Here is a 21,879-nt window from a genome sequence, read left to right as displayed (position 1 = left end):
TGTTACAAATTATAATGTTATTTTTAAAATTTGTTCAAGTATCACATCTTGTTATGTCCTCTGGAAGAGTATTGTACAATCTTGTTGCAATTTACCTAAAATTTATTTGACCAAAAGTAGTATGCATTACAGGAATTCGGAGTACAGCGAGAATTTAAAATGTTTGTTCAGTATTTATGTATGATTATATATAAGTGCGTGAGGATTTTTGTAACGTATCTCTGCCAAACGTCAAACACATTCATAAAAATAAAGATAAAGTTCGAGTCTGGTAGTGCGCAAATCTTTCGTTTGCAATTGTGCGGGGGTGCGGATGCGGTGGTGCGATATAGACTAAGACAAACAAAAACGAATTGAATTTGCCTTAGTGATTGCAAGAGGAAATGATTGGGAAAGGCCAAAGACTTACCCTGGTTTCGTCCTCCATAAGCGGCTGGTTTCTTACACTTATCTGCTTGCATACAATTAAGGGGCAATTCCCTTTTTTTAACATTCGCTCACTTAACACTAAACAAAACAATGACATTCACTGCGGCGGGTAAAAACGTTTCACTGGACGATGTGTGCTCCAAAAACAGTCACAGCCGAGTTCAACATATGCGGGTATTCAAGATGACACGAATGTTCGCGGGTAAGATGCAACGATAACAATACTCCTTGTCTTTGGCTCGGATCAAGGAAAGGGGACAAGGAGCAAGGGGGGTGAAGGGTACACATTTAAGGCTATTCAATTTTAAAACCTCACGCGCAACTAGAGTCTGTAATTAGAGGTAGCTAGGATTATTTTCATAATGGTTTTCCGTGCTTTTATGATTGGGTCTAGTGTAGATGAACTGCCACCTTTCCGTGCTAGATTCCATACTCAATGATAGATTGACAGACACCAAAGTAGATCACTTTCAAGTTAGTCGAGAAACTTTCGGGTTGTTCTGAAAAAAAATCGTATTTTGTTTGCTATTATTTGAGTTTGAAAATTCCATTTTAGGTATGGATCTATGGTGAGGCCGAGATACTTCATTTAAGTAGTGTCACAATGTCGGGGCACTGACAGCATTCATCGGAATTCAGACATTAGGGTATTCGAATAGACGCACCGTCATGGGGTTGACCTGTAATATTTTCTTAATGCGATATGGCAAAACTAACATGTGCATCCTCCTGATGTACTAAGATAGCCTACCTTGGACACAATAAAGCATAATTTTATATTTCATGGGTCAAATTGAACATACGTTATTGCCTTCAATATTTTATGCACCGATATAAATGTGCCAATTGTGAATAGAAACTTGTTCAGCAATCCCAAGTTAAGGTGTGAGGTACAGTGCTCAGGCTGAATGACGCTGGAGAACAGAGTCGCAAAACCGGGATACAGGGTCACATCGGAGTAGTTGGACCTTACGTACAGTTACCTTACAGTCGGGGCTCTGCGGAGTGAATATTCTATTTCCTTAGAAACTGGTAGGACCAAAATAGGACTATTCAAACGAAAAACTAGGGAGACGAGAACTGAGACCGTCTTGTGAGGCCTTTAAGAAACCCAAATAAAGAGGAACTCCCGATAGAAAAAACCCTTACCACTACAAGATCTTCCAGAGAATCTGATATGCAAGAAAACTGGGACCCTCTTGAGACCAAACACACTCCAAGAAATGAGGTTAAATAGGAGATAGCACAATTGGCATATGGCCATGGAACTATCCGTGCCTCGTCTCAGCTTCAATAAATAAAAATAATTAAACTACAAAGTAAACAACGTTTTATGCTGAATAAGTTTCCATTCACCCTCCATACAAGACTGGCTATGTTCCCCCCATTGCCTCTAAATACCAAACCCCTTGCGTAGTCTGAATCAAAATTCAGGAAATTGGAAAAATTAAATTTGTGACAAAGGTCATCACCTTTTTTATGTTACACTAACAAATGTATAGGAATCTTTCAAAGGAACCATTAACTTGATTTTTTGTACTGTGAATTGTGTTCCAATTAATAATATCAAAGTTACTTAGTAGAATTTAGATGACCCAAATAAAAGTGTTAACACTGGGAATGTTGAAAAAAAAGTATTATTCAAAGCCCAATAAACGTAGTTACTTTCCCAAAATTAAATATAATAAAAAATAATGTTTATTTTTCGGAATAACTTTATTGAGTAAAACCTCAAATTGTAATATTTAAATATTGAAGACAATATTAGTGATTTCTAAACGAAAATCTGAAACAGAAAAATCAGAAAAGGAAACGGTCCCAGATGTGTCAATAAAGTTATTCCGAAAAATAAATATTCATTCTAGACTTGCAGAAAAGTCAACAGATGTCACACATTAAAAATAAAAAATAAGATAGGTTTATCTAAAAAAAAGAAGCTGTCTGGATTGCATTTAGTTCGGGTTGAATCTTGCGATCATACATAAAGATAGTTGCCAATAAAAATGTGCGGTGAAAAAATTAAGACACTGTTAGTAGTTCTTATTCGAGGTATGATAAAGTTAAAAGTGACCGAGGGGAATAGGGTCCCATTAGCTCAGTTGGTAGAGCACTGTCCCGGAAAGACAAGGGTCTTGGGTTCGTGTCCCAGATGTGACCGTTTCCTTTTCTGATTTTTCTGTTTCAGTTTTTCGTTTAGATATCACTAATATTGTCTTCAATATTTAAAAAATCATATAATGTCCTCTGAATAACACAACAAAATTTAACTGTCATTGAATCAATGTTATGTATATATAACATTCAAATGCATTTTATGCTTAGATAAAATCTTCATGATACTAGGCTAGTATATTTGCACAATTACTAATGCAATATTTTAACAGTTTATGTCAAACATGGGCCATGTGAAACTGTGTATAGAATAAGAACCATCTGACGAAATCGCAATAAAATGCGATTTTCAGGTATAAAATAATTAATATTGGAATAACTACATTACTTTATTGAATAAAATGTATTTTTCCTAGTGGCCATAAAAGAAATGTTATTTTAGTTTACTTTTTTGACATTTTTTATCGATTTTCTCAGGATGTAATCAAAGTAAGATTTTTAGAATTTTTACGTGGATGGAATAATTTGTTAAATGAGAGGCAATTTAAATTCGCGATGGCGAAAATAATAGTAGCGGCGCAGCTATGTGAATTTCTGCATTGAAAATTGGTCCATTTTTCATCTATTTCTGTCGTTTAAACGCCTGTTAGCGCCCTGCATGTATCCGGACACCGCACAGTAAAAGCTACTAGTCTCTATCAGGCGCCTAGGCGTAAATCATGGACATGTAGCATCAACACCGGCGCACTCGGACAAAGCGATTAAAGTTGCTAAAAGCCTCGCCTTTCATTTGATGAGGGTAGATTATGATTTACAGGGATGTTATAAAGAAAGATCTGCCTTCTAAATCGTGCTTTCCTACCGGCTGCGCCACTTTAATGTGTATGGATTGTTTGAAATAATACCTCCTGTATTTTGATAAGACAAAACAACTTTTATAATCTGGAACAAAAAAGTGTATGGGATGATTTGGAGCAGTGGCGGTTCGTGATTTTTGAGAGTGATAGAATGCTAAGTTTGAAAAATTTGACATTATCGATGTCGTTTAGTCCAAACATATTTTTTTCGAAAATTCGATTTTTGTATGAAGATTTTCAGCAAATTTCATACGGGTGAAAATCTTCATAAAAAACCGATTGTCGAAAAAAAAGAAGACGTTTTCGGCTACAACAATATCAATAATGTTTTTTGTAATATTAGCGTTCTAGTATACGCAACAGTCACGAGTCACCACTGGTCTGGAGGCCAACGTCCTTTCTCTTTCTCAAAATCTCTGTTATTCTATTCAAATCTATCTTCAAAACATCACGGTTCCCATACCTTGGTTCCCATAACCCATCATGTAGTATTAAACAAGATAACAAATTATTATAAGCAACAATTACTTGCCGGAAATATCCATACAAATTGAAATTCATCTCCAGAGTAGAAATAAATGCCACCGATGGGAATTGAACCCACACCTTCTGATTGCCGGTCAGGTGCTCTGAACCACTAAGCTACGTCGGCTTATTCTCAACCCACCAAATAATTCAATATGTCCTATAATTTATTTTTTGTCACAACTCTTTAAATAAAACTCCGGGTCAGCAAAATACTTGGACTATATTGTGACAGATACAATGAGCTCTGACGGCGGTAAAAATATTCTGAAGCGGGATCGAGACCTTATAAGTTACGACACTATTTATTATAGACTCGATCCTTCTTTATCGACAGATAGGTCCATCTATGGGTAGCCACTTAAACTACTATCTAGAGCCCAAATACGAGTAAACTATTTAACTACTCTCTAGGACAACATAATGATTAAATAATAAAGAAATTTAAATAGGTATCAACTTATTTTTTATGAATTAAATAAAAATACTGTTCAACTCAGTTGTTTTCACGAACCTACTTAACTTTTTGCAACACCTACCACGTAGCTTAATATAAATTGTGTTGATACAATAAATAAAATTTCTTTTTTTCTTAATCACTCAGGCATTAAAATGAACACATGATGTTAGCTTTATTTTTAATCCAATTTGATTGTTAAAACTTCAACCAATCTCTTTTGTAATGTAGTTTTAGTGATTTGTCTTATATATAGTATTTTTGTAGTTTCTTTATTATTTTATGTTACTGATACATATTTTACCAATAATGCTTCATATTCAGTTTATCAGATTACTGTTACTTCATGCTTTAAAAAAATTGTATATGTTTTGATAGCTCACTAGGTATATTCTGTTCTTAAAATCCATGTAAAAGCCCGATCTGGCGACCAAATAAAATGAAATATTCATTTGATTAATAGTTAGGATGATTTGATAAGTTGCGTTAAGTAATAAACTATTATAACTATTAAACTATTACTCATATTGTAATGTTTTCCCGTCCTATGGTCAAAACAAAAGGAAAGAAGCCAGATAGATCTTCTTACCTCAGTTCTTGTTAACGGATTAATATTTTGCTCGTTTGATTTGGCTCTTCTCGCGGTTTATCAACCCTTCAATCTTAACGAATTAATATGTCACGTTGTGTCAATTTTTTGTTTCGACAGGGATTAATTCATTGAAGGATCCTTTTAATTGGTTGTGGTAACTTTGGTTCTTTTTAGATGAGGCGTGTTACATTCTGTATGGTTTGAAAATAAGACAATGGCCGACTACCCTGATTTTAACTACCTTTTCCTACCTTGTTTGCTCGCCCAAACGTTTCCGGTTGCTGCAGTTGATAATGTGCTAATATAATGAGACAATTAATTACAAATTAAGTACATGAAATTCACTATAGACAATTCAATTCAAGATGCACAAGATTCTAAGTTAATGATTTGACTATGGATTGTTAGTTTTGTGAGTTATTTCTATGAGTAGGTATTTTCGGGAATAGCTAGAGACAAAACATGTGTTGCTTTCGATTGGTCTCCGTCCAAATCCCACCCATCAACGTGACCCGCTCGAGAGCAGCCAAGTTGATGGTCCAATCCCAACACCTCCAGAAATGAATTGAATATCGCTCAGCGACAGATGAGATAATGACATGTTTTGCCTCCTGCCGGAGGGTGATGAAGGTGGAATGTGGGTCCTTGGTGGTAGCTGTTGATGTTGATGTTGATGATGAATGATGAAGATTCATCTTATACCGTTAGGTACAAGGAGCTGCTCTGGTCCGGTGGCATGATAGCCTGGTGTCAGGAACCATTTGGGTCACGTGGGTAGCGCGAGGTTTAGGTCGCGTCAACCTCCCCCAAATCGATGATGAGTTGAGCTTCGCCAGCATGCCGAAAATTAGGAGTCCACTCTACTAACCTCAAACATAAACATATACTGAAGTGGTTTGCATCAGCAACGTCAGGAGTTCGGGAGTCCCGTGAACACCCCTCTGGTTTACGCTCGTAAAAATAATGATGAATTCAGCTTCAGTTTGTTCGACTTCGCCTCTGCAGTCACGCTACTCCAAATAGCTCCTGGCTCCAGTCTATACAGCTTCTCGTTCCAGTAGAGGTAATGACACATATTTATCATATGTACAATACAGAACATACTTCAAGTCTTTCGTCCACACTCAAAATAGTCATGTCAATATTTAATTTGGATGAGGGCGTCCATCCGACATAACGAATGTTTCCTAGACGGGAGATTTTACCCCACTTCAAAGTCATGGTCATTCGCTCTATCGTTTGTTACCCTCCGTTCGCTTCAAATATCAAAGAATGGTAGAAATTGATATCCTCGACTTCCGGCGCTAAGGATCAGGGATACTGGAATCATCAGGTCGTGAATCTGAAATCATCCGATCTCCGTCAGCTCAAACGGTTTCAGTCGGAGTCAATTTCCAACCTAATTCTGGATGACTTCTCCTCCTATAGTGGGGTAAGTACTTATTGAATTTGACAGGAAGGACGTCAGAAAGCGCCGAAACAACTTCATATTCGTCACGATCCCTTCGTTCTGTCAGCGAGAAAATCCTCCTCACACGCCAGCCAAGAATAGCATAGCCCTTATCCGCTTCGTTCCTTCGTCTACCAGCTAACTCAAGTAGAAAAGCCCATTAGCAATTTTCGTTCCCTTCGATCTGAACTCAGTGAAAGCGTCCTCTCACCAGCTGAAAATACTCGAAACAGGGGTCTATTCCGGGTGACTATCTAAGGCTGGTCCGCCAACACCTTCGACAGAAACCGGTGCTTTTACGGGAATAACTCAACCACACCAATAGCAGGGGAAAAAGCCGGCGCTGCTATACTAAAATAGACGTTATATCGGTATCCAGGGTTATCGACTTTGCTAACACAAGAGTCCCTATTAGGCAAGCCAATTACAAATTTCGTTCCCTTCGCTTTTGTCGCTTTGGTAAGATAGGACAGCCTACGGAAAATTCGTACACTCCGTCCCCGCCAAACTTATGAAAAATGAAAATCTCACTTCATAGAATAGGAATGCCAGACAGATGAATTCTCCCGGCGGCTAGCTGTAACCCGCTGCGTTATCCCGATTCAAAATGAATGAAAAGAGTGATGTTTGAATAAATTATATTTAATTAAATATATTTTATGAATTCCGTATAGAATAAGTTGAATTCCCAAGGAGGATACGACAACTCATTTTCAAATAACAGGCATTGAAGATTTAATTTACCGTTCTATCCGTTACTATAAAAACACTGCATAAATACAATGGTTTGTGTTCTATAAATTTTGGCGCTAAATATAACTACTAGAGAATTATTAAATCATTTTAAACTCATAAACAATGTCTATTGTTGGATGATCTAAAGCGGTTTCAGGGTAACCGTTCTTCGTCCCTTTTTTAATGGCCAAGACCCGGTCTCGTAATTTACGGCCTCCTTCGCTAACGGGTCCCTATAGTGCTCAAGTTAAATACCCTTACTTCAAAATACAATTGGATTATTTGGTTTACATTAAGGAAATAAGTGTTAATAATTAGATTATAATAGACTTACCGATACATCTTAGTGTCAACAATCCAAATAATTATAAAAAAACAAACACAGTCACATGCAGAAAAACTCATGCTGTTAGAAAACCGCACCTTCTACACTAAATGATTTTAGCCGTATTCGCGTCCCGACGATTAATTCTTGTTGACGCGCTTCCTAGTTTTTACTAACTCGACTTATCTTAAAACGCTGACCGATCCTGATTATTCCTGACCGTCTCCCAGACCTTGAAACTCTGACCCCCTTGACTTTATTTCCCGCCTCCCAAAGTTTTCAAACTGACTATCTTGAACCGCTTTTTCTAACCACCGACTATCGACTTCCTTCCCCCGTTCTTCAACGCTGACTGTCTTGAACCGCTTTTTCTAACCACGACTATCGACTTCCTCCTTCCGATCTTCAACGCTAACTGCCTTGACCCGCTTTTTCTAACCACCGACTATCGACTTTCTTCTTCCGTTCTTCAACGCTGACTGTCTTGAACCGCTTTTTCTAACCACGACTATCGACTTCCTCCTTCCGATCTTCAACGCTAACTGTCCCGACCGTCTCCCCGCGCTTTCAAATCCAGACTCCCCCTTCTCAAACCAACCCCCCAAATCACCATATGCGATTTCTAATTTATGTTCTTTTGAATTCTGAATGCTTTTTGTTTTCAAAAGACAGAAATGCACTAAAGGAACACATCAATTATGGCCCTAGAACCTGTCACATTAATTTTAAATCGTTTCAAAACCAATAAATTGTTACTTCTCCAGTAAAATGTCTAATTCTTCGTTCAAAGGATGAAACTTGACTACCCCCAGTCCAGTGGCGTGTTGGCCCACCAGTTTTTAGCCTCTTTTCAAATTACCAACCTAATTCTAGAATGTAGTAAATAATTATGATGTGATAGTTTTATTTTTTTAATCTTCTTGCGAGATTTTAATTTAATTAGGCAAATTCGAAACTCGTCCTGTTAAAATGTTATTTACCTCGCTATTCATAATTATAATTCGTCTGAATCCTTAGAAAATTACGTTACTATATTTAACGGCGTATTTCATACTTAGAAAGCCACTTAGTAGCATTGCTCAACCTAGTTGAATTGTTTCTTATCGACCTCGTTAGGTTTTTTTTCCTATCCCCCCCCTACTCTGGCAAATCCATTGCTACCCCACTGAATAAAATCTAAGAATTCAAACGACCATCACGGAGGTCTGTGACGATACAGCGCATGTTCCTATTTTTTTTTCTCTACCCTAATAAATCTAAACACTTGTTTCTAAAGCAGCTTTAAGGCCAACATCTGGTAAACTCCTACTTCGTGAAATCAACTGAAAAATTCTTTCTAACCATAATAAATCAACAATAAAAAAATTTATCCCAGGGCGAGTCCATCACAATATCGTTATGTTAATCTCTTTAAATTTTCGTTGTTTTGACACTGACTTTCACAGAAAACATGAATCAACTTTTTTCAATGCGACTTAAATTGCTTTTTGTTTTGCCCTTGGAGAGGTGTGAATAATTCACAAAGTCATTCTTAAATGAAATGCAAAACAGCGTTTGTAAAAATAAATGTGTCAAAATTTTTTCTTGATAAGTGGATTTTTTACAGTAAAAGAGCTCAATTTTTTTTAATAAAGTGGATTGGAAAGACTGTAATAATGGAAAATGGAATGGAATGCAAAAGAAGAGATTGGAAAATAAGCATTTTGGATAAGGGAGCAAGCAAAGTGTCTCAAATAATTAAAACGCGAAAATGGTTAGCAAATGACAATGTAAATAAATAGTAAGTACTCTTTGGTGGCGTGACAGAAAAACATTTACAAATCTATTTAGTATGAAAATGGTTAGCAAATGACATTAGGTAGTAAGTACTCTTTGGTGGCGTGACAGAAAAACATTTACAAATCTATTTAGTATGAACATGGTTAGTAAATGACAATGGGTAGTTTTCTTTGGTGGCGTGACAGAAAAACATTTACAAATATATTTAGTATGAAAATTATTAGCAAAAGAAAATGGGTAGTACTATTTGATGGCGTAACAGAAAAATATTTACAAATCTATTTAGTATAGAAATGGTGAGCAAACAAAAATGGATAGTACTCTTTGGTGGCGTGACAGAAAATCATTTACAAATTTATTTATTTCTTTCTTGTAAACGCCCATAGGGCTTTTACATACAATGCAATTTTTTTAAATACAATGAAAATAAAGAGTTTACATAATATATGAGAATATACAGATAACTAAAACATAAGATTTAACAATGCATAGGTTAACAAAATATAGGTAACATGAAACATAAGCGTTTAGAAACGTAGGTAACATGGAATTTAAGTAAGTGAAATAAAAATAGATTATCTGCCAATATCCTCCAAATCAATTGAGTAAAAAGTATGAAATTGTTGTTCATATAAGCATGAATTATTATTTGGTATAAACATGGTTAGCAAATGACGATAGGTAGTACTATTTGGTGGCGTGACAGAAAAACATTTTGCAAATCTATTTAGTATGAACATGGTTAGTAAATGACAATAGGTAGCACTCTTTTAAACATTTACAATTCTATTTACTTAGTTAAACATGGATACTGAAAATACTTGGTAGCGTTAAGACTTATGGCGGTTTTCAACAGTGTAAGCTAGAAATGAAGGGCTGGTAAATATAAATTTAAATCGTATAACAGGTACCAAAAAAACTTTTGCTTGAAAGGGTTGGAATACACCAAGACAATTTACGATTCCATCATTTGTATTTTTAGAGATGGGTGTGCTTGTTTTTTCTAAAAGTTCTCTTAAAGGGGATAACTTGATTCTTCCAGAAAAAAAGGATTCTTTCCAAAGTGTATTTAAAGGGAAATAGAAGAATTTCCATTTCTCGATAGCCTGATAAGTTTGTTGCTCTACTAGAATTGGAACGTATCGAGTTACACCCTTTTCGGAATAAGTTATGGATAGTGAATAAGTCCGTGCGTATTTACATAGGAGCTGGTTAAAACTTTAAACATTTTAAAATAATGTATAATAATTTTTTCAATGTAAGAAATATGAAATCAATGGAAGAAACAACTTCAAAATAACTAGCATTAAAATTGTATTAAGCCATTAGATAGATCATTTACAAAACCAATACAGAAACACTACCCCTAGAATAATCAAATTTGAACCAATAAAATTTATGGCATTTACGTTAAAGCAATCACTTTAAGGTTCGACAATTTAATATATGAAATTATGTTTACATTAGTGCTTTGTCCAAATTGATTGTCTAACTCGATAATAATAATACACAATGTATATTTCATAAAACCGTTTTAACATGATTTATGCTCCGTCATTCGAATATACCTATCTTATTCGTTCAAGCTATATAAATACTAGGGTAATCTGATTTAGATCTGAATTATAATCTGATTTGTGATGATAGACGGTTTAAGATATGAAATTATTTCTCTCAATTCAACTCGATTTTCTCAATTCGAACAATGCTTACTTAGGACGGTTGTTTTCCAAATTTTTAACAATTCATCAAATTTCAAAGTCAATTTTCAAGTTCTGTGAAGATATTCAAGTTCTATCACTATTTCAGATTTGTGAAACAACTGACCAATAACGATATAATAACAGAAATGAATAGACTTCCCTTCACAGAACTTGAAAATCAACTTCGAAATTTGATGAATGGTTCAAATTCTGTAAAAAAAAACCCATCCTTAGTTTTTCCAATAATTTTTTAATGTTATGAGTAGAAAGAAAAAATTGGGAGAGAACAGAGATAAGAAAGCTAAAGGTAGGAAGTAATCGGCTTTTCACATCTGGTAATGGTCTTTCACCGATGCAATACTAATCTGATGGTACTTCCACGATGGAACAATATGCAAATATAATTATACTTCTTACCGTTTCGTATTTTATTCAATGTAAAACATATTTAATTTGTAACAGTTTTAACAGTAGCCTTGAAGGATTCAAGATGCAAGTAAATGCGACACATTACCCGTTTTACTATGAACCTTTTATTAATATTTTATTTTCTTCTTTTTTAGTTTATGTGTATTGTAAATAGACAAAGTCTGTTATGCACAAAAAAGCAACGACACACAGAATAAACTTAACAAGTTCCAACAGAATAAATAAACTTGCAAACATCCGCTCGCTCCATTTCCTCATAATTCCGTTGAAAAACTAATTTGCTTCCCCTATTGCAATATATCATCACGGGGTAATTCATTCGAGTAATTTAATTTAATTACTAAAGCCCAACTGAAAAGTAACGGCTCCTTGGCATTTCTTTTTACTAAATGAGAATTTTGTGGAATCCCGCGCAGCAAAATATGACTCCGACGAATTTAATTCATAAAAAGCGGGTTAAATTTTAAACAATGCAGAGCCATATTAGAAGCAATTTTTTAGCTTTTTTTTGCATTAGGCCTGGATGTTTGAACCTCCGTTAGATTTGACATCGTCATTAAATTAACGATCGACGCTATTTTGATTTTGTAACTATTACAACAAACTAACACGTAATACACTCTTCAAAATAGTATTATTTCATCCTGTGTTAAGTCAACTCAATAGGCATTTTGCAACAGTCACCTCTAAATATATTGTTAAGAAGCTAATTTGTGACACAACAAAATATATCAAATCTAAAACCGTTGTCCCTCGTCAATATATTATGTGTATTTGTTTATATTTGATTAAAAATGTAACACTTAAAATGAATTTATTTGATTTTTATTTTTATATTTATTTGCACTTTAATATAATGTTTCCATAAAAAAACAAATTCTGTCTTATTTTGGCATGAATCATTCCTGAAATTCCCTTTATTAAGATATTATGAAATCACGTCCATATTCAAATTTAAAGGCTAGTTGTGTAGCATACTGCCCCGGGAACCATTTATTAGATAACCAACACCTTTGCCGTAGGTCGCCCCAAGTGGTTCGCTATGTTTGGGTGCCTAGAAGTGAGGTTTGTCGAGATATAGGCGGCTGATGCGCTTGCCCGCCTACTGCATTGTATTCCGGATCGGAAGAAACTATACGAGGGAGACCCTTTGACTTCTTCATCCGGAGTCTCTCAACCCATCGCTTACCACCACAGTGGGAGGGATGGTTTCATACATCCGTCACTCTTGGACACATTGACCTCTAAATTACTATCCACCCCTCATAACCTTTTCCCTTTCCAGAACTCTCTCTCCTTCCATTCCCTAAAAAGACCTTCCACTTCTTCAGGGCCTTCTGTATGAAACTTATGTAAAAAAAAATTAGTGTTCATTACTATTACACTGTTAAATGTAATATGTACCTGTGATTTATTCAGGTAAACCTATGTGTTTAAAATTGAATAATGCAGTTTTTATCTAGGACTCACACCTCTCCAAGTATATAAAATTGAATTGTATGCAACCAAGATAATTAGTTGTAGAAATTATGCATAGATGTCGGTAGGTGCAAACTCCCAAGTAAGATTATAAAGGATCAGTTTTTCATTGTACCGCTCTCTTCTTTCGCTAACGCTTCTAATAGTAAAGACAACCTCCTTGGTCTGTCTTGGGTAGCTTTGGATCTCCTGATATTCAAAATGTAATTGGAAATAGAGCAAATAAAAGTCAAGAGTCCTTTTAAAGTTTCTGATGTGTTATCATTTTACAAGTTTCTTCCAATCAAAACTTAACACTATGTATTTTGTGGTTTTATATAGAACATACAAATCGAAAGATAAATATATTCATAGTAAAGTAGCATATTCGAATCTTTAATGTATGACAAAGCACCGCTAATCTTTAATTTAATATCACAATTAATTTAATATGCCGTACTTTTAGGTGCATTTGATCAGGTGTCAATCAGCAGGTGTGAATGCTGTTGATGAATTTCCACTACGAATAAGCAGTTTTAAATATTATCGTTATCTTAGTAATTGATTTTTAGGGTATTACACTGTGTTGTACTTTCTATCCCTCTTTAGCCAATTATTCAGATAACCTTGCAGTATCATTTACCGGGGCAGATAGATGTCCATGATCACGAAGCACGACGTTGAACAATTCATATAATTTTTTTTTTTTATTTTTTTTTTTTTATTTATTTATTTATAATGTATTACAAAAAACATGGTAAGTAACACATTATTCCCAATGAGTTGAGATAAAACTCATTACGGGAAGTACAGACACATAAAATACATTTTACAAGGATATTACACTTTTAAAAAAATACAACATATTGAAAAGGAAAAGAAAAATAAATAAAAAAGGAAAAATACATTGTTAAGAATAGAGATTTTAGAAATACTGAGAGACATCTATACACATGAAACATAGTAAACCAACATATGAAAGCGAGCGAAAATTCACTGGTTTAAAAACATTTTCAGGAAATAATCTTTAAGCGTTTTAACTAATATTTTTTTGTTAGTTTTTACTGATTGCTTTATTTCATTAGGTAATGCATTGTATTGTCTATATGCAATATATTGTAATGAGTTAATACCAAATTTTGTTGTGTGGGTAGACGATGCTAGGTGTATTAGATTTTGGGACCGTGTTTTGTGCTGGTGTATGTCTGAATTAAATGCTGGTTTGATGTTAGTGTGTGAGGATCTATGTATGATTTGTAATATTGTACAAGTGATATTGTATTTAGGTAGAACCGTAAAAGGAAGTATGTTTGTCTTTAAATATATATCTTTGATATGTATATCCCACGGTAGACGGTAGATATTCCTTATTGCTCGATTTTGAATCACTTGTATTTCTGATATTTGTTTTTTAGTAATAGTGCCCCAGATACTAACTAAATAACTCAGATGGGAGTGAATCATCGCATAGTATGTGGCCCTTAGTAGAGATGTAGAGAGAAGACCTTGGAGTCGGTACAGTACGCCGGTTATTGGGGATATTTTAGATTTCACATGCTCAACATGGGAATTCCACGAAAGTTTAGAGTCTATTAATAGCCCTAAATATTTCGTGACTTCTATATTTTGGAGCTTCTCAGTTCCAAGTGTAATATTCATTGGCACATAATCCTTATTACCGAAAGTTAGGTATTGCGTTTTTTTTATATTGAGGCTCAATTTATTAATACGCAGCCAATTAGCTAGAATTGAGACATCTACATTCATTTGAGACTCCAGGTCACTCAGGCTTGTACTGTGATAATAGATTACAGTGTCATCCGCATAAAGTTGGAGGTTTCCAGAGATACCACATTTAGTTATGTCATTGACATATAGCAAGAAAAGCAGAGGCCCAAGAATTGATCCCTGTGGCACTCCACATGTGATTTTACCTAAGCCACTCGAGACACCTTTGACTTCAACAAGACAAAATCTATCATCTAAGTAGCTTCGGAGGAGATTTAGGGGCTTCCCAACAATTCCCAAATATTCCAATTTCTTTAAGAGTATTTCATGATCGACCGTATCAAAGGCTTTTTTGAGATCTATAAATATGGCTGCCACATATTCACCCTGGTCTATATACTGTTGAAGGTTGGAGATAAAATCAAAGGCGGCACATTGAGTACTAGAATTTTTCCGAAAGCCATATTGTTGTGGTGTAAGGATATTATTCGCAGATATGTATTTTAGGAGTCTATCTTTGATTATGGTCTCAAATACTTTTGAAAAAACCGATAGAAGTGATATAGGACGGTAGTTAGAGATACATGTTTTACAGTCTCCTTTGTGTATAGGTATTATCTTCGCTAACTTTAATTCATTTGGAAACTTTCCCGAGGACAGTGACCAATTAAAAAGTTCTGTAAGGTGACCCGCTAATTCTTCTTTACAAGTCTTAAGAACTGATGGTGTTACTCCATCGAGTCCCGGTGCTGCTTTCAGCTTAGTTTTAGAGATGATCCTCAGTACCTCATCTTTGTTTGTCCTAGCCATGTACAAGGATTGGCAAGCCTTCGGTTCCACAAAAACGGTATTACAGTCATCCGAATGACGGAATGGTAGCTGCTAGCTTTTTTCCTATTGAGAGAAAAAACTCATTAAATGCGGATGCTATTTGGCTCGGATCCTTAATTACGCAGTCATTTACCACGAGGGATTCTATTTCGTTAGTTGGTTTATGTGTTCGGTTTGATAGAATAGAGTTTATGATTTTCCAGGTTTTAGTGGGGTTATTTTGGTTTTGTTGAAAGCTGTTCGCATAATATTTGTGTTTTAGATTTCGCCTATAATTAGTAATGGTATTTCTCAATCTCTTTTTAAGTGTTACAAGAGTAAGATTACCAGGGTCTTGTTTCCACTGCTTGTGAATCTGGTTTCGTTCTTTGATTAATGTATTTAATTTGGAATCAAACCACGGAGTATTCAGTTGTACCCGACTTCTTAATCCTGTTTTTGGTGTAGTTGTACCTGATTCTATTGCCTTTTTAATGTGATAATTGAAACTTTTAAAAGGGTCTTCTGAGTTGCTTAAGTTGATCGTGAAATTGTTATCAAGAAGATAGGATTTTACTGACATACTGTTGATGATAGGTCTCGTAATCCGGGATTTGGTTCTATTATTAAAACATTTTTTTAAGTTGTTCTTATAATCAACAATAAGTATATTATGGTCACTAAGTGGATCATCAATATTCGATATAGTAGTCTGAATGTTTTGCCTATTTGATAAGATGTGATCTATTAAGGTGCAGCTTGTATCAGTGACTCTCGTGGGAAATGTTTTGTTATGTATTGAAAAATTGTAAGATTGTAAGATGTTGCAAAAATTTAATGAAGAATGTGTGGATATGGATATGTCAATGTTGAAGTCTCCGAATATTAATGTATCTTGTCTACTTTCGTTCAGTATTTTTTCTAGATGTATTAGAAAATCCTGCATATTTGTGTTGGGTTTTCGATAGATAGCATAGATGTTAACTGGTTTCCTATCACTGCTACTAAGCGTTATACCTAAAAAGGAATTTTCATTTGAGAAATTTTCAATAATTGCACACTTCATAGTATCAATCACATATATTGCTACGCCGCCTCCTCCTTCGTTGGGGCGAGAAGAAAAAACACTTTTGTAACCATTCAGGGAGTAAAACTTTTCCTCTCCAATCTTAAGCCACGTTTCCGTAATGACGAGCACGTGTACAATGTACCGCGAACTTCTTACTTTTTCTTCGATCTCATCAAACTTATTACGGATGCTTCTCGCGTTCATATACATTATTCGTAGACAGGTCGTCACGGGATTATAATTCTCGATGGTGAGGCACTTATGCTCATGTATGTTACACTCCATAATCTATAGTTGCAAGGTCGTTCTTGAGTGCAGCGATGTAGGCCGGGCAGTTGTCCCTATCTCCAGTTGAGTGATCAGCAGGCTTACCAAATCTGGTGCATGTCGCGCAAACTGGTTTGATGGTGGAATTTGGGCAGGACTCACCAGTATGATTCTGTTGAGCACAATGTCCACATGTGGGTTTGGTATCTCTGCAATACTTGTATGAGTGACCAATCATGTAGCATTTGGTGCAGACAGTAAGGCCAATAAAATCTCGGACGCGGCAAATAGTCCAGCTTATAAATACTTTCTCTTGCTCGACTAGAAATTTACGTACGGTAGCGGGTACTGCGTAGATACGGTGACAAGCGTTACCTGTGCGAGCACCAGCCAGGTGACTTAGTTTACAGCCTGCAATAGTTTCTTCAATGTCTTCAACGTTGGGAATACCAGTGAGAGCCATCCTTAAAAAATCTTCGTCGGTCAGGTCCCGGGGAACATTAAAGAATATCAGTCTCGGTAGACGCTTTGACGCTTTGATTTCAAAGTCGAATTACAAGTTCTGATAAGGTTTTATTCAAGTTCTGTTACTATTTTAATTTTGTGAAGCCACTGGCCAAAAATGATTTAATAATAGAACTTAAATAGAACCTTGACAGAACTGGAAAATCAACTATGAAATTTGATGAATTGTTCCAATTCCGTAAAACAACACATCCTTAATATTATAAAAATCCCTATAATGTTTTCGTCGGGATAATTTTAAAACACATGTTAATGTTAACAAAGACATTTTTTCAGTATAAAGCACTAGGCAAAGCTGTCATATTTGACTATAACCATCAAGTTTTCCATGATCGGGGTGATTAAGCTCTCTTTTATATAATATGATCCTCAAAGGCCCGGTCATCCCATTGTGTCCTAAGGATATTGTGGAGTTCATTCAGCCTCGGGTCCTTTATTCCGCGTGGGATCTCTCTTAAATCTTTTGGGTTAGGATAAGGTCGTTACTGGAGTCAATGGACAAAGCTAGGCCTGGCTCGGCTCATGGAACGGACACACTGTGATCCTGACATTTAATTCGGATGTTTGATTGCCAAGATGAGTATGAGTTGTTTTTGTGACTCACACTATTTTATCACAACGCTGATTAAAAGGGCTTCAACATTTGGGAGAATTTCAAAAAACATTGTTTTCACAAAAATAATTACGTTAGATAGTTGACAGTATATCGTTATTCTTCATTCAGCAATAACTAGTCATTCCGTGGGCTGTAGAACTGTAACTTTAAAAGAATCTTTAGTGAATCATTAAAACGGCCACCATCTTGAAACAGAAACTGAACGTGCAAACAGATTTGCAGACAGACGAAATGCAAAACGATCGAATTAAAACAGGAATTCGCTACACTCAGTCAATCATGTTTGTTTTATCATCAATCTGTGAAAATGCATAAAATATAACACCTAAATCTATATTCTGATGATTGATGTTCTTTCTTCTCTTTCTGCCACTGACATTCTAAAAATGATCCCTAATACTTATAAAATAAAAAATCACCTCTTTTTTCTACTTTTTGATAAAGTGAATAACGTGACGCGTTACACCATAAAAAAAACAATGGATTTTTCGAAAGATTGCTTCTTAAAAATTTGAATTGAAAATCGTAAAATTATTTCCTTCTTGCCATGTTATGCAATTTTTAACTAAGTAAATTAATTACGCAGAAAATTACTTTCGTAATAAAACGGTTATTTCATTTTAAGCTTTCCCTTCACATACACATGTTTATATTTTCTATAATTATATTTATATTATATGTAGTATTATTTACAGTATATTTTCTTATCAGAAAATGGTTTTCGATCTTATAGTATTTAATTCCTTGACGCTTTATTATCTAACGCTCTAAATGTATTATTTGTACTGCCCTATTATTTCAAGTATAAACCCCCCTGAAATAACATCACTGGAAAATACACGATGGAAAAAGAGTAATCGTCCCATCCTAAAAAAATACCTCCAGAAGTGGGGTGGCGAAGGCTTTGGGATTGGAAAGCACCAATCACGTGATTGCTGAAAAATCGAAGCCTTCCATTAACTTACAATGCCCTGAAATCAATTAACCACTCTTCCCGGTATCCGGCAGGCTCTTCCTTATCTTTACATTACAGATCTTTCTACCTTCCTATGACTGTAGGCGCTTCATAAGGGAGGTACAATGAATATTATCAAATCACTTTCACTGAACCTCGAGTGATTACTTAACACTTGTTTTAGTTGTTGGGCTTAAATTAAATGATTCTGTCGCTATAATTTGATTTTTTAATACAAAATATTTAGATGTTTACTTTCATTGATCAATTAATACCTAGCGAAGTGATTTGTAGCATAGTTTTCTCAAATTTCTGAAATAAACTTATATTTGCTAACAAAATAATAACAAATAAAGCGCCATCCAGTAGCTATAACTGTCGTCACATCAGTTTTGTGTCGGCTGCTATCCTAGAATTTCATGAAATTTGTACTAAAATTTAAAATTTTCATAAATTGTCAACAGCAAGTTAATCACTTTGTCTTTAAAATTTGTTCTACAAAATCAAATTTCTACGCATTCAAGTTTAGTTTCAAACAATGGAAAACAACATTTTTAACGCTGTTTTAATTAATAACGCTGATATGTGATATATTTTTTCTTTTCTTTTTATTTAATATCCAACAAAGGCAAAGGGGCGTAAGCGACAATTTTAAAATAAGTTATTTATACAGTTTTGATTAGACAAAAATAAAATCAAAATGGTATGATTAAATCTTTTTGACTAAAATGTCGCTAAAGCCCTTTTGCCTTAACAGCGTAAATATATAGATTTCAGAAATAAGAAAAAATCGCCTTACCGTGAAGTAAATTATCAATTGCGATGAATAATAGTAAAAAAAAAATTTAAACATGACATTTTTTTTTAAATGATGTAGAATTTCCTTTCTAAAAGTAGATACCACTAATTTCTTACTTTAAACACTTTTAAACTTAATTCGTCTTACTGATATGTCGCCGGTATAATGTTGGTACAGTAAAGCTGGCCGTTTTAATAGTAGAAACGCCGTGGTAATAACTCAAGTTTAAGGCCGTTTTAATAGTACAAAAGCCGTGATAATAAGTCAAGTTGTTCACTCTTCCGACCTTATGCGCCACATTATACTTAAATTGTGTTTATAAGTAAGTAGGTATGTGTACATTAATTTGCCTATAAGCCATTTAAAACCTTTTAAAAAATCGTAGCGCCAATAATTTTTGTCTATTAAATGTCAGACTGTAAGAGAACGCAAAATGATTATTATTGTATGTGTATATAACATAAATATTTTTAATGAATCTTCATTCTTAAAGCAACCTAAAAATAAACCACTTACTATTTTATAATAAAACCCCTATTAATTTGGTGAATGAGTAATTTGTTGAATTACCCTTTTATTTTAAATTTTTTTTTTCCTCTGTTTGTCGTTTATATTTTCGTTTTCCTTTCTTTTCTTCAAACAAGAACAGTACATATCAAATTACCTTGGGTACTTTAAAGACGAAGCGACAATACTCTAAAGCAGGGGTTCCCAACCCCGTGCCGATTCGTATGTGCCCGCCACTATTTTACAGTGAAATAATTTTTTCATTAACATTAATTAAAAATATGAATTATTTTTATTTATTTGTTAGAGTTTTAATTTTTTGAGTGCCTAGGTTTATTAAATACGTTCGTATGTCTGCGATATTGTATTATGAGTGGTTTCTTTGCTGACAATACTTGTCGCAACCTGTCTAGCGGCGAGCCAGACTGCACTCTTCACGCTAGCCTGAAACGGAGAGTTCTAATCGCTCATTCCTTGTAGTGAACGAACGCCACGAACTGAGCCGATGAACGCCAAAGGCGCAAAAACACGTGGCACATGACTCTACCAGCTCTGTCTGTCAGTGAAAGCAATAAGCATGGCCCCGACAGCCAAACTGACACTGGTCACGTGCTCGTACCGTCCCGATCGGTTCGGCGATCATCGGCTCACTTCGGGTTTTTGGCGTGTACAAGGAGTGATGTGCAAATAGCATTCCCCGCCTTCAACCGCGTTGTTGTCATTTTGATTGCGATTGCTGCCCCGAGTTTGTCGATTAAAAATACGTGGTGTCCGCCACCCTACCGATATTTTAGAATGTGCTCTAGAGTACAAAAAGGTTGAGAATCCTTGCCATAAAGCATACTAGTCCACGTTTTTCATTTTGAGTGGGGTGGTTTCAGGTTCGATTACAATTTAAGCTTATCTAACCATGTTTTGTTTAATAAACAAGAAGCATTCATAAATATTTATTTTATTAAAATGAATTGAAATAACAAAATTAAGATTAACAAAAATTAATTTGTTAATCTCAAGAACTTCGAAATCTTTCTGATGACCGTACATACAAAAACTCAAAACAACAAGTAAAATCATTTCCATGAGACTAGAAGATTTACAAAGCAAGTCGGGTGAGTTGTGCGTGTGATACAATTGTGAACAACGATTTACTTGGAAAATGTTTAATTTCTATAGTGAGAGTTTTCTAAGGGCTCTCGAGAGAATCGATGATAAATAATTAATACAATTCTCGAAATTGTTTCTGACTAAGTTGTACCTACCTACTGGGTCTATTACCGACTATACAATTGAACTTTGATTGCAATTGTTTTGTTTGGTATCTTAATTAAAACAAGCATGTTTTTCGCATTTTTCGTTTTAAAATGTTGCTTTTTATAGTAATATCTCGTCTTATTTCTCCAACAAAAATTCACTGAAAGTTTTCTATTCTCTCTATGATTTCAGAATTGAAATAGGTACTTAGATTCCTTCTTGTTCTATAAAATGTCGTTTTTTAAAATCATCATTTAATGTGCGCCGCTAGCTTGTCAATAGTCATCTCGTATTTATGCGGAAAAATTTCCTTCCTGAGAGACAAGTGAGATATACCGTCGACACATGCGAGTACGTTTTAAAAGGTTTCCTTTTCAGAGGCTTTATGGCGGCAACGTTACGCGCCATGTCACGTGGCGCTAGATTTAAAAAAAGGAATGCCGAGCTTCTCTACCCCCCCGACCGGAGCAGCGGCGTCGGTAGCGTCTTCAGTGGCACTAG

The 21,879-nt window shown here is 35.0% G+C and overlaps 1 protein-coding gene and 1 non-coding gene across 3 annotated transcripts in view; one reads left to right on the top strand and one right to left on the bottom strand.

Moving 5' to 3' along the window:
• The window catches only part of LOC149420430 (5-hydroxytryptamine receptor-like), an 864,571-nt gene that overhangs the window by 650,022 nt on the left and 192,670 nt on the right, over nucleotides 1-21,879 (top strand). The window lies entirely within an intron of this gene.
• On the bottom strand, nucleotides 3,978-4,050 carry TRNAA-GGC (transfer RNA alanine (anticodon GGC)). The gene has a single exon. It is a non-coding gene; the product is annotated as a tRNA-Ala (tRNA).

This window comes from Hesperophylax consimilis, chromosome 10 (genome assembly GCF_061612785.1).
Source record: "Hesperophylax consimilis isolate HC1 chromosome 10, BYU_Hcon_1.0, whole genome shotgun sequence".
Taxonomy (NCBI): Eukaryota; Metazoa; Arthropoda; class Insecta; order Trichoptera; family Limnephilidae; genus Hesperophylax; species Hesperophylax consimilis.
This window is presented reverse-complemented; position numbering and strand designations above follow the sequence as displayed.